This window comes from Lissotriton vulgaris, chromosome 1_1 (assembly GCF_964263255.1).
Source record: "Lissotriton vulgaris chromosome 1_1, aLisVul1.2, whole genome shotgun sequence".
NCBI lineage: Eukaryota > Metazoa > Chordata > Amphibia > Caudata > Salamandridae > Lissotriton > Lissotriton vulgaris.
Genome location: NC_141685.1, coordinates 870,807,710 through 870,821,066, shown reverse-complemented (window position 1 = coordinate 870,821,066; position 13,357 = coordinate 870,807,710). Strand labels below are relative to the sequence as shown.

The 13,357-nt window shown below is 51.3% G+C and overlaps 1 protein-coding gene across 1 annotated transcript in view; it reads right to left on the bottom strand.

The window, feature by feature from the left end:
• ERP27 (endoplasmic reticulum protein 27) overlaps window positions 1-13,357 on the bottom strand; it is a 95,871-nt gene that overhangs the window by 21,941 nt on the left and 60,573 nt on the right. The gene's annotated exons all lie outside the window — the stretch shown is intronic.

Genomic DNA, 13,357 nt, shown 5'->3' with positions numbered 1-13,357 from the left:
TCAGGGGCAGGGCTGGAGTAAAGTCATGTCACTGCCTGAAAAGCGAAGCCGGTAGGGATGGAACAGTCGATTGCATGTTAGACTTCTTCCAGGAAGAGGCAGTCCATTCTGCCAAGTGTTTAATTTGAGCAGGTGCTCAGCACCGGCGATTATGTCGCATGATTTCCCCTGGACATTGAGGCACGCCGAGACTCGAGCCCGGTTCTCCAGCTCCGAAATAGGCAGCTTCTAGCCATTTGACCAAGTCCTCTCCAGAATAACGAGTGCTGGGGCTCTAGTCGGGAGGCAGATTACACCTGCACATTTCTACGGTTAGCACTGTCTCCTGATGAGAGCCCCGGCACTTTTTATTTTACAAATTAACCACTGAGTTTCTAGACAGCTGAGGTAGTCAGGCACTGGCAGCGTTTTCTCAGAGACAGCCCTACAGCCCGGAGTGATTGACTTGGCGCGGGCCTGCCCCGTGACTGACAGCCTGCCCCGTCCCCGGCACACGTGCAGACGCGAGGTGTGGGGTCGCTCACCTAGTAGCAGCAGCAGTAGGGCCCCCCTGCCGGCCGGTCCAGGGTCCGAGGTGCTGCCCCCTGCAGGCGATGCCATCTTCATGCAGTCCAGCGCCCAGAAGAGGTGAGTCAAGAGCCTGGGCGCCGAGTCAGATGGCAGGAGACGGTCAAAGGCGAAGGATAAAAATAGTGCAAGAGTAGGTAGAGGCCGGAGCCCGAGCAGTCCGCAGGGCGAGTCTGTCTAAAGTTTTAACAGGGAAATCAAGTCCACGGGCCATCTCCCTTCCCCCAACTCCTCATTCCTGTCTGGTGCTCGCTGCTAAGCCACCTCTCCCTTCTGTCCCTCCTCCTCTCTCACTTTCTCTCTTTCCTTCTCTTTACCCCTCCCCCTCCCCCCCCATCCACTGCTACTTTGCTGCCCCTCTTTCTGTCTCTTCCCTATCTCTTTAGGACTCTGTTTTTTCTCTTATCCTTCCTTTTTCTCTTCCTTATACTTGCTTCTCCCCTCGCCCGTCTCTTCTCTTTTATCTATACTGTCGCTATCTCTCTATGTTCCTACATCAACATTCTCTTTTAACTCTATATTGCCATGCCCCTCTTTCTCCTCTACCGACCTCTCCTCCCTCTTTTTCTACTTTTTATTCTCTCTCCACTTGTCACCCCCCTCTTGCTACCCTCTAGCTGCCTTTTTAACCTGACTGCTCTCCCTATCATCTCCCAAAGCCATCGTTGGAGCCCCTCACGGCTCTGCTGAAATGCCCGGGGACTTGGAAACAATGTCCGCTGGGGGAGCGACCCACTGCCTTCTGGGGCCACTCTACCCCTTCAGGAATGCCCTCGTGAGCCTCTCAGGGCTCAAGACAGTGACACCCTGCCACACGGAGCCTCCCCTAGCCCTTCTCACTTACCGGGCTACTCTGGCGGGGGCTCCTGGCGGGTTTCGCGCTGCTCCTCTTCTCGGGCTGCGGGGCTCTCCTCGGCCACGGAGCCCTGCCTGCCGCTTCCCTCCTTGCTTTCCGGGGCGGCCCCGGCGCTCTCCCTCACTCCTGGGAGCCCCGGGCCGCAGGGATTCGGCCGGCATTCTTCCTCTATTTTCCCCGGTGGCAGTGCTGGCCAATCACAGCGCGGCGGCGGGCGGGACTTCCTCCGACAAACCGGAAGTCCCGCCCCGCATCAGGCACCGTCGTGCCTGACTTCCTGTTTTGCGGCGATCGGGCCGCGGCGGTGAATCTCGGGGGCATTTCAGAGGGGTGGCACCCTCGAGATTAAAATAAACAGCGAGGTAAAGCGGCTTTTTAAAGAGCGTCTTCCAACTCAATGAGAAACAAAATAAAATCTAAAAATTATTTTTGCAGAGTCCCAATAATCGAAGCGGGAGGGGAGACGGGCACACGAGGGGGGAGGCGGGAAACTTGCACAGGACAGCGAGGAGGGGGGAGGGGGGAAGGCGGGAGGAGGGACACATAGTAAGGCAGGACAGCAGCAAGCACGGCCCGGCCGGACCAGATTCGGGGGCGTTCCCGGCTTTTGGCTGACGTATCATGACGTAGCCAAAAGCCAAAGATTCTCGGGAACGCCCCCGAATCTGGTCCGGCCATGACGGACGCCTCTCTGTTCCAATGGCTAGCCTCCATTTATGGAGCTAGCCAATGAGACAGAGGGGCGTGTTCAAAGCACCCACACTAGAAACTACAGATTTCTCTGGAGGCGGAGCTTACAGCTCCGTCCCCCAGCGAAACCTAAAAACCACAGTTGATGGACAGAATGCAGAACAATGTCATACATTCACCCCAGTATAATGTGAACAACAAGGACCCCCTGATCAGAATTAATAATTCCTCGGACAGGGAAATAGTATTGTATAATTTGTTCTTTCTTTGTGTCATTTTTTATGTAATTTGGATGTATATCATGTATGGTTTTAACATGAATACTTATTAAAAAGAATAGAGTTTATGTATCTAAATAAATGTGTAGTTTCCTTTTTGCAATTACCCTTCCCTTCTGATTGTTAGGATTGCTTTTATGATGTACACACAATACATTCACCCCAGTACAGAGATCTGGGCCTAACTCCATCGTTTTTTTGCACTCCACACCACCCTAGTTCAGACATGGCCATATGCAAATCAGTCTGACCCTGTGCCTCATGGGAACAGTCCAGCCCGAACTGCCAGGCCCTGCCTTCCCTGGACCGGAAACAAGCTGCCGAGGACCGGCTTCTGGCAATCCAGCCGTCTTCAGCCCGGCTTGCTTGAATCCAGTGGTGTGGAGGGCATGGGACTCACGTCTGAGCATACCCATCCCACTCGGGGTGACAAATGCAAAAACCACAGTTGATGGACAGAATGCAGAACAATGTCATACATTCACCCCAGTACAAAGATCTGGGCCTAAATCCATTGTTTTTTTGAACTCCACACCACCCCAGTTCAGACATGGCCATATGCACATCAGTCTGACCCTGTGCCTCATGGGAACAGTCCAGCCCGAACTGCCAAGCCATGCTTCCCTGGCTCGGAAACAAGCTTCCGAGGTCTGTTTTTTTGCATTTCAGCCGTCTTCAGCCCGGCTTGCTTGAATCCAGTCGTGTGGAGAGCATGGGACTCACGTCTGAGCATACCCATCCCACTCGGGGTGACAAATGCAAAAACCACAGTTGATGGACAGAATGCAGAACAATGTCATACATTCACCCCAGTACAGAGATCTGGGCCTAAATCCATCGTTATTTTGCACTCCACGCCACCCCAGTTCTGACATGGCCATATGCACATCAGTCTGACCCTGTGCCTCATGGGAACAGTCCCGCCCGAACTGCCAAGCCATGCCTTCCCTGGACCGGAAACAAGCTTCCGAGGACCGGTTTCTGGCATTCCAGCCGTCTTCAGCCCGGCTTGCTTGAATCCAGTGGTGGGGAGTGCATGGTACTCACGTCTGAGCATACCCATCCCACTCAGGGTGACAAATGCAAAAACCACAGTTGATGGACAGAATGCAGAACAATGTCATACATTCACCCCAGTACTGAGATCTGGGCCTAAATCCATCGTTTTTTTGCACTCCACACCACCCCAGTTCAGACATTGCCATATGCAAATCAGTCTGACCATGTGCCTCATGGGAACAGTCCAACACGAACTGCAAAGCCATGCCTTCCCTGGACCGGAAACAAGCTTCCGAGGACCGGTTTCTGGCATTCCAGCAGTCTTCAACCCGGCTTGCTTGAATCCAGTGGTGTGGAGAGCATGGTACTCACGTCGGAGCATACCCATCCCACTCAGGGTGACAAATGCAAAAACCACAGTTGATGGACAGAATGCAGAGCAATGTCATACATTCAGCCCAGTACAGAGATCTGGGCCTAAATCCTTCGTTATTTTGCACTCCACAGCACCCCAGTTCAGATATGGCCATATGCACATCAGTCTGACCCTGTGCCTCATGGGAATAGTCCAGCCCGAACTGCCAAGCCATGCCTTCCCTGGCTCGGAAACAAGCTTCCGAGGTCCGGTTTCTTGCATTCCAGCCGTCTTCAGCCCGGCTTGCTTGAATCTAGTGGTGTGGAGAGCATGGGACTCACGTCTGAGCATACCCATCCCACTCGGGGTGACAAATGCAAAAACCACATTTGATGGACAGAATGCAGAACAATGTCATACATTCACCCCAGTACAGAGATCTGGGCCTAAATCCATCGTTATTTTGCAATCCACACCACCCCAGTTCAGACATGGCCATATGCACATCAGTCTGACCCTGTGCCTCATGGGAACAGTCCAGCCCGAACTACCAAGCCATGCCTTCCCTGGACCGGAAACAAGCTTCCAAGGACCGGTTTCTGGCATTCCAGCCGTCTTCAGCCCGGCTTGCTTGAATCCAGTGGTGTGGAGAGCATGGGACTCACGTCTGAGCATACCCATCCCACTGGGGTTGACAAATGCAAAAACCACAGTTGATGGACAGAATGCAGAACAATGTCATACATTCACCCCAGTACAGAGATCTGGGCCTAAATCCATCGTTTTTGTTGCACTCCACACCACCCCAGTTCAGACATGGCCATATGCAAATCAGTCTGACCCTGTGCCTCATGGGAACAGTCCAGCCCGAACTGCCAAGCCATGCCTTCCCTGGACCGGAAACAAGCTTCCGAGGACCAGTTTCTGGCATTCCAGCAGTCTTCAACCCGGCTTGCTTGAATCCAGTGGTGTGGAGAGCATGGTACTCACGTCGGAGCATACCCATCCCACTCAGGGTGACAAATGCAAAAACCACAGTTGATGGACAGAATGCAGAACAATGTCATACATTCACCCCAGTACAGAGATCTGGGCCTAAATCCATCGTTATTTTGCACTCCACACCACCCCAGTTCAGACATGGCCATATGCACATCAGTCTGACCCTGGCCTCATGGGAACAGTCCAGCCCGAACTGCCAAGCCATGCCTTCCCTGGCTCGGAAACAAGCTTCCGAGGTCCGGTTTCTTGCATTCCAGCCGTCTTCAGCCCGGCTTGCTTGAATCTAGTGGTGTGGAGAGCATGGGACTCACGTCTGAGCATGCCCATCCCACTCGGGGTGACAAATGCAAAAGCCACCTTTGAAGGACAGAATGCAGAACATTGTCATGCATTCACCCCAGTACGGAGATCTGGGCCTAAATCCATCGTTATTTTGCACTCCACACCACCCCAGTTCAGACATGGCCATATGCACATCAGTCTGACCCTGTGCCTCATGGGAACAGTCCAGCCCGAACTATCAAGCCATGCCTTCCCTGGACCAGAAAAAAGCTTTCGAGGACCGGTTTCTGGCATTCCAGCGTCTTCAGCTCAGCTTGCTTGAATCCAGTGGTGTGGAGAGCATGGGACTCACGTCTGAGCATACCCACCCCACTGGGGGTGACAAATGCAAAAACCACAGTTGATGGACAGAATGCAGAACAATGTCATACATTCACCCCAGTACAGAGATCTGGGCCTAAATCCATCATTTTTGTTGCACTCCACACCACCCCAGTTCAGACATGGCCATATGCAAATCAGTCTGACCCTGTGCCTTATGGGAACAGTCCAGCCCGAACTGCCAAGCCATGCCTTCCCTGGACCGGAAGCAAGCTTCCGAGGACCGGTTTCTGGCATTCCAGCCGTCTTCAACCCGGTTTGCTTGAATCCAGTGGTGTGGAGAGCATGGTACTCACGTCTGAGCATACCCATCCCACTCAGGGTGACAAATGCAAAAACCACAGTTGATGGACAGAATGCAGAACAATGTCATATATTCACCCCAGTACAGAGATCTGGGCCTAAATCCATCGTTTTTTTGCACTCCACACCACCCCAGTTCAGACATGGCCATATGCAAATCAGTCTGACCCTGTGCCTTATGGGAACAGTCCAGCCCGAACTGCCAAGCCATGCCTTCCCTGGACCGGAAGCAAGCTTCCGAGGACCGGTTTCTGGCATTCCAGCCGTCTTCAACCCGGCTTGCTTGAATCCAGTGGTGTGGAGAGCATGGTACTCACTTCTGAGCATACCCATCCTACTCAGGGTGACAAATGCAAAAACCACAGTTGATGGACAGAATGCAGAACAATGTCATATATTCACCCCAGTACAGAGATCTGGGCCTAAATCCATCGTTTTTTTGCACTCCACACCACCCCAGTTCAGACATGGCCATATGCAAATCAGTCTGACCCTGTGCCTCATAGGAACAGTCCAGCCCGAACTGTCAATCCATGCCTTCCCTGGACCGGAAACAAGCTTCCGAGGACCGGTTTCTGGCATTCCAGCCGTCTTCAGCCCTGCAAGTGAGAAATGCTGAGTGACGTGAGGGCGCATATTTTTATAAAGAAGGTTCATCAAGGTTACCTGCGTGAGTATTAAACTGGTAAAACCTGGTTACTTAAGTGAGTAAACCGGCGCAGAAGAAGGTGAGTTGGAATACATTTCAACAGGTGGGTCATGGGTGCGTACGACATTTAAGTGTCAAGTCGCCGAAGGTGTCAACAAGGTGAGTGAGGGTACGGAAGACGTGCGTAAATTTATCAAGTCGCGGAAAATTCAGAGTTAATAATGGGCAGATAGACGTGCCCGGTGCATACGGCGGTAAATGTATCAAGTCGCGGAAGGTTCAGAGTGAATACACAAACATTGCTTACCGCGAAAGCCTCTACACAAGATACAAAGGCGAGTAATATGGGAGCGGAACAATATTGACCGCTGTGGGTGGAAGGGGGTGGAATTAGTCTAATTTGGAATTACCTAGGCCGTGCTGGGGTATAAGTTGTGGCGATTAGGCTTACCTAACAGTAGCGGTGACTTGTTCATAAAACATTTACTATTCCCAGTTCAGTCTAATCAACAGTAGGGAAAGCGTTGGACTTCGGACAGGTTACATTTTCCATTTCTTCTCCAGTCTAAGCAACAGTAGGGAAAGCAATGGACTTGGGAGGGGTTAGATTTTCTTTTTCCACTCCACTCTAATCAACAGTAGGGAAAGTATTGGGTGTTGGAAAAGTTAGGTTTACTATTCCCACTCCAGTCTAAGCAACAGTAAGAAAAGCATTGGACTTCAGTGGGGTTTGATTTTTTATTTCCACTCCAGCCTAAGCAACAGAAGGGAAAGCGCTGCACTTTGAAAGAAATACCTAAAACAATAAAAGTTCTAAATCATTTAGTAAACCTATTTCAAGACATATTGAAGAATAATAAATCATAGCATATAGAAACTATTAATACTATATTAGTTAAGAAAATTCAAAGCAAAAAAAATACTTTTAAAATGTATGAAAAATATTTGAAAATAGAACTAAAATATACAATTAAATTAAATTAAACAATATAATGTCACAATTAAACAATTAGCACAATGTATAATAAATGTAATAATTTATTTTACACTAAATATTTACTTACCATTAAAATAAAATTAATTATAATTTCATTAATTGCCCACCTTATTTCCCTTTACACCCAGCAATCTGGTACTAAAATATAACATACTATAGATAGTATTATAATTAAAGTCTGCATTACAATTAACATAATAAAATAAAGAAATATATAAATGAACAATTAAACAATTAACATAATTAATAATCAAATGAATAATTTATTTAAAATAAACAACATGTACCATTATATTTAAATTGATGCTAAATTATTGGCCCACCATAGTCCCCTACAAAGCCAACAACTCTCTGCTAAAATATGTCACAAATATGACATGGTATTATTATCAATAAAGCTAATGTATGCCTTACAATTAACAACAAAAATAAACTAACAAGTAAACAATTAACATACATACTAATCAATTAAATAATTAAATAAAAATCAGTACTTAAACCATTACATTTAAATTCATTGTAATTTAATTGACTACCCTCCAAATTCCCCTAGAAACCCAACAACCCACTGCTAGCCTAAGGGGTATATTCACAAGAACGTGTGATAACTACCGCAAGAGTAGCGTAACACAACTTTCAACATTGCAGCCTATCACAGGAAAATAACCCTGTGTCAACGTGGAATTCACAATGCGGTGGTAGCATTCGATAGACACCAGTTAACACGGCAAATGTCAGCGTGAAAATCAACGCCACGCCGTAAAAATGCGATACGCAAACGCAAAAAAACATGCGATGAGGCCAACCGCTGTACTAAAAGTAGCAAAAAACAACCACAAGCCTGCAAATCCCATGCATCTGGCGGGCCAATGCACCATAAAAACCATAGACAAAATACACCAGAAACAAGCCAAAGCACGTAGCAACATGGATGCACCCTGCCCCAGCGCAGAGGCCAACTCGAACCCCACAACCCCCACAGGCCACCAGCAAGGAACAACGGGGTCGGGGAAGGCCAAGGAGAAGAGGGAGAGGAAGACAGGGTGCAGACCACAGGAAAACAAGACCAGCAACACGGAGGTGACAGAACACTACCAGCAACTGACCCACTAGCAGACCACCTGGATTGCAGTCGGAGTGCCGAGGAGGCCACACCAGGAGGACAATAGGCGCCGGCATGATGTGACTACCTAAACCAGGCACCAACCCGCTGCCAACAGGAAGGCAGCAACCGCGACAGGAGGTGGCAGTCCAGTGCCACCGGGGGAGCTGGAGGAAACCCAGGCCATGGTCATCAGTGTGGAGACGGTGCAAGGAGTAGGGAGTACGGACATAGCTCGAGAGGACCTGACACAACCTCAACAGGGAGTGCAACGAACAGGGACTGGGGTGACAGGGGAGATGGGCACAATGGCATACATGCACAATGAGGTGTAGCACACTCCACATCCACAATCACCCAGGATCATATCCCAGATCCCCTTGGCACACTGCAGCACACACACATAGCATGAACAGCACACCCACATTGACGACAACGTGGAACAAGGCGCAGAGCAGACACTGCAGAACAGAACACAACTTGCTCCGCACAGAAACATGCCTACTACATCTGACAGAGTCGGAAACTTTGAAATGGAAATGGACGCGTACGACCTCACATCCGTCATGTAGTCCAAATGTACACTGTCCCGCAGAAGAATCCAGCATCCCCCAGTCACAATGTACATTGGCATACAGTCTGCTTGCAAACCAGCACAATGCGCCAACATACATGTCAACACAAAGTCAACATGCACCACCCCTTCACATCGCAGAGGGGCACACAACACCTTCAGCAGAGCACAGAATACAACGCATCAGTGATGCCGGAGAGGACCACCACACCATCGACACCGACGCACTACAACAGCCCATGGATATCTCACGCAATCCCCCACCAGGACCCGGCTAGCCAAGCACTCAGGGGGAACACCAAGCTTGCAACAGACCACATAACAGGAAGCACCCGCAAGCACAGCGGGCTCACGACACTTCACCCACCCACACATGGCACCCCAATGCCATTTGTCAGCATGCCAAAAGGAGGTGGCCCAACAGGTGTGGGTGGGGGCCGAACCCATGGAATGCAAACCAGGACACATACGTAGGTGTCTATCACCCTTCAGGGCCCTCCCACACCCCACTAAGGAGACCCACACTTCCATAGAGACACATGCAGATGCACATTCACAGTACGGAACGGCGCCCAGGGGCGCTCAAATAGCAGTCACACACCCATGTTGGCTTTACATATGATGGAGCTGGACACTCCCCATACGAATTAAGTGGGTGACGTCAAAGTTACATGTCCAAGCACCAACCCGTTGCCTGCGGTGACATATCTGCATCCGATGTGCACAGCTCAATGTAATGTCCTAGGGCCCAGGACACTCATGCATACAACAAGGCCACAGGGACACACACAGATATCATGTTGTACTGGCTATGGACACATACGTCCAGCCCCTTTATTGGCAGGGCCACATGTACAGTGACGCCTGTGCTTGATGTGTGTGGGTGAGTGTAAGCCATTCCGCATGGAATGTCTTGTGCTGGCAAACACTTGAACATTGGACACCAGTGCAATGGAAACAGAAAACACATGAATAACAGAGTCAACTGCTGAGCAACATGGAGTGAGCTGGAGAAAGTCCAGAGGACATCCAACATGCAAACAGAGGTGTCTGTGAGTTGCAGTGCACTGGGGTTGGGACACTAGAGATGAGTGCGCTCATGTGAAGAAAAAGTCTCGGATTGTGTCCCTTCAACATGTTCCTGATGCAGATGCAGTGGGGTGTGTTAGACCTGCATCATCTTCCCCATCATCGTCTCAGGGCCCCCACATTGTTTGAAGTGACATAGCTGCACGACCGCCTTACAGCACAAAACACAATCAGCAACGGACAATGGCCTGCAGTGCACTGAGTCAATGGCACCTGGAGTGCTGAGCAGGGTATCAGGCCAATGATGGCATCCATGACAGGCCTGAGCCACTTCATCAGTCTGTCAGGACCACCGTTTCAACTCAGACAGATGGCGGTTGGAGGTGGTCCTTTCGGTGGTGGCGTGTGCCTCCTGCGGTGTGTGACGTCTGGGCCAGTCTGGACTCGCTTTGGCGTGTGAGCCCTGGCAGGACGCATTTGGGCCCGGAGGCTGTGTACAGCGCAAGCGTTGATGACCCCAAGGCCTACGCTTCAGGGGCCATCCAATGTCTCCGGAGAGGGGGGCACAGACCTAACCAGCACAGAGTTAGAGGAAGGTGACTTGCGGTGCAGTCAGATGGGCCATGCGACCTGAGCGGGTCACCCCCAATGTCGGAGGTGTATGTTGCGGAGGGTTGCGGGGTGCAGTGGAAGGTGCCCTCCAGGCCATGATGCCGAAATATTTAATTTTATACGGAAGCAGCAAATGGAGGAGTGGAATGCGACAGCCTCGTTGTCACCACCAATTCGGTTTCAGTTACATGAGGATGAAAACTGCCCCCTAGCCCATAGACTCAGAAGCCACCAAAGTTCAACCAGAGAATGTCCATGAATGTCGGGGAACAGACTTAGTGGCACCGGGGCTGTGAGGGGATGCAAGCTGCAATGATGCCGGTACACTGATATGAACTCCGCCATTGCTAAATCATGACTCTGTAACCTACTGGACTGCAGTGTAGGCCGGAGGCAGCAGTCAGCAGTGGCCCACAGCCATGTGTCGTTGGCTCGCGATGCACAGGGCTAGTGACACCAGGGCAGTTGTCGGTAGTGTACGAACATCTCCGTAACAATGATCCTTTTCTCTCCTGCCAAGATGCAAGGCGTCATCCTCTTACGCCTCTCCTTGCATGCACTGATGTGTAATCTGCCTTTGCATATTCGATGTTCAGTTCCAAATCTGCCACCTACTCGAATGCAGCCTAGGCCGAGAGCAGTGTAGGCCGGAGGCAATGGTCAACACGAGCCATTCACCGGGTGTCACCGGCATAGGTTGGTGGCCCCACCTGCCTGCGTAGATCAGGTTCAGTGGCACCACGTGTTCGGTCACCTCCGTGACTGTGACCCGGCTTTCGTCCGGACTGAGCCGCATCTTCCTCTTACTCCTCTCGGTGCGACCACTGGTGTGGACTCTGACATTCGTTATACGCGACTAGGTGCTGGATGTAAGACCTACTGGTCCACAGAGAAGTTATGGTCCCTCATCCAAGTGACGCCGGATGGCGTTGAACAGGGTTTGTGGCAGCACGTGTCGCCGGCTGGAGTTGAACAGTGTTAGTGGCACCACGTGTCGCAAGATGCCCATATGGAACTATGCCTCACTGATCTGGGGGTTCTGGTGCTGTGGCCGCTGGCCCGGATTTGGGGTCACTACCATTCAGGAGCCAGGACACAGTTTCACATATGGGACCTACTGGGCCACAGAGGACGCCAGTAGAAAATGTAAATGAGGAAGGAGTAATGTGGGCCAGCGATGGTCTGGGAGGCTGGCAGGGATCACAGACCTCCGGCTTGGAACTTACACAGGCACGTGGTGGGCCCTCCTTGACACACGCCGGTGTCAGCTGCTGATCAGTGTGGCCGGGCTGTGCAGGGTTGGACCTGACCTGTTCGTGGTCCAGCGGGCCGGGGTACGGCAGGCGCAAAGGATCGAAGGCAACTCCGCTAACGAGGACGGCATTGGCCTCGTGGCAGGATCGTAGGCGCTGCCCTGGCAAAGACGTTGAGCTTTCCGGAAGAGGACCACGCCCAGGGCTACGTGCTTTTATTCACACCCCTACGCTGGACTGGGGTACACCGTGCCATCCCACTCTGCTCACGCTTACTGGGGGCATATCAGGCAACATTTCCACAAGGACCCCCACTGGCTGGGGTGACATGGTTGCGTCCACTGTCCACTACACTCCATACATCAGAGGTGTATGTCGCAGTGGATATGGGTGTGTTCTGCATACTTCGGTCTGTCCAGCACATCGCCGCCATTGTGTACTTTCCAAATCATGGTTCTAATGCATCCTTAACACATGCCTGGTTGCCACCTCTCTCCACATTTGGCTATTGCGTGGCTGAGATGCCATGCCGTTGATTGCTCATGTTCACGGCTTGCCCGGGTTACCATAGTGAGTTGTTCTATTGTGTCAAATGGGTGGGCATGTTGTTGTGCAATTTGGTTGTGATTTTGTGACGTGTGCATTGCCAGAGTTGTGGATTGCATAGTTGTGGAGTTGATGTGAGTGGGGTGTTAATTCGGCACTTGCCAAGGGGCTGTGCATTTCCCGTGGTGCCATCCTGGGAACGTTGGTTGGTGATGGACTGTCGGAGGGTGAAGGGATCATGCACACTGGCTGTGTATTGGGAGGCGACATTGGAGATGGTCCCACTGTGTTCTGACGTTGCCTGCACATTGATGTGTGATGTGTGCTTCCTGTTGCGCTGAGTGTGTGCTGTGTCACCAGTGGGCACAGGTGGGACATGTGTTCAGTGGATTGCACCCAACACCATCCGGCTACAGCATATAGTCCTTGTTTGGTCTCCAGCGGTTCCTGCGTATTGTGTTGGACGTTTCGGGACTGGGGTGCCATGGTGATGGTGATGTCCAAGACAGGTGTGGGGAACTTGGATGTGAGACTCCGCCGACTCTGGCGGGTGTTGGTTGGGGTGTGCTAGGGGCCAACAGGTGCAGCACAGCCAGCAGCTTGGTGTGGGGGGGTTTGTTGGTTGTCCACTTTGTTGGTGCTGTAGGTCCGTTAGGCAATGATGGCCAGGATGCATCGGATGGTTGTCCCTTTCTGCCTGCAGTGGACAGTGACATTGTCAGATGTCAGGCCTGTGAGGCAGGTGCCTTTCCTGGGGGGCCGCTGTCTTTGTCTGTGCTGCCTCGATGGTGGTCCGGGGGGGGGGGGGGAGTTACCGGGTGGATGTTGTGGCCCTCTTGGGTGTCCGGGCTGCATGATCTGCTGCTCCATGGCATCCGATGA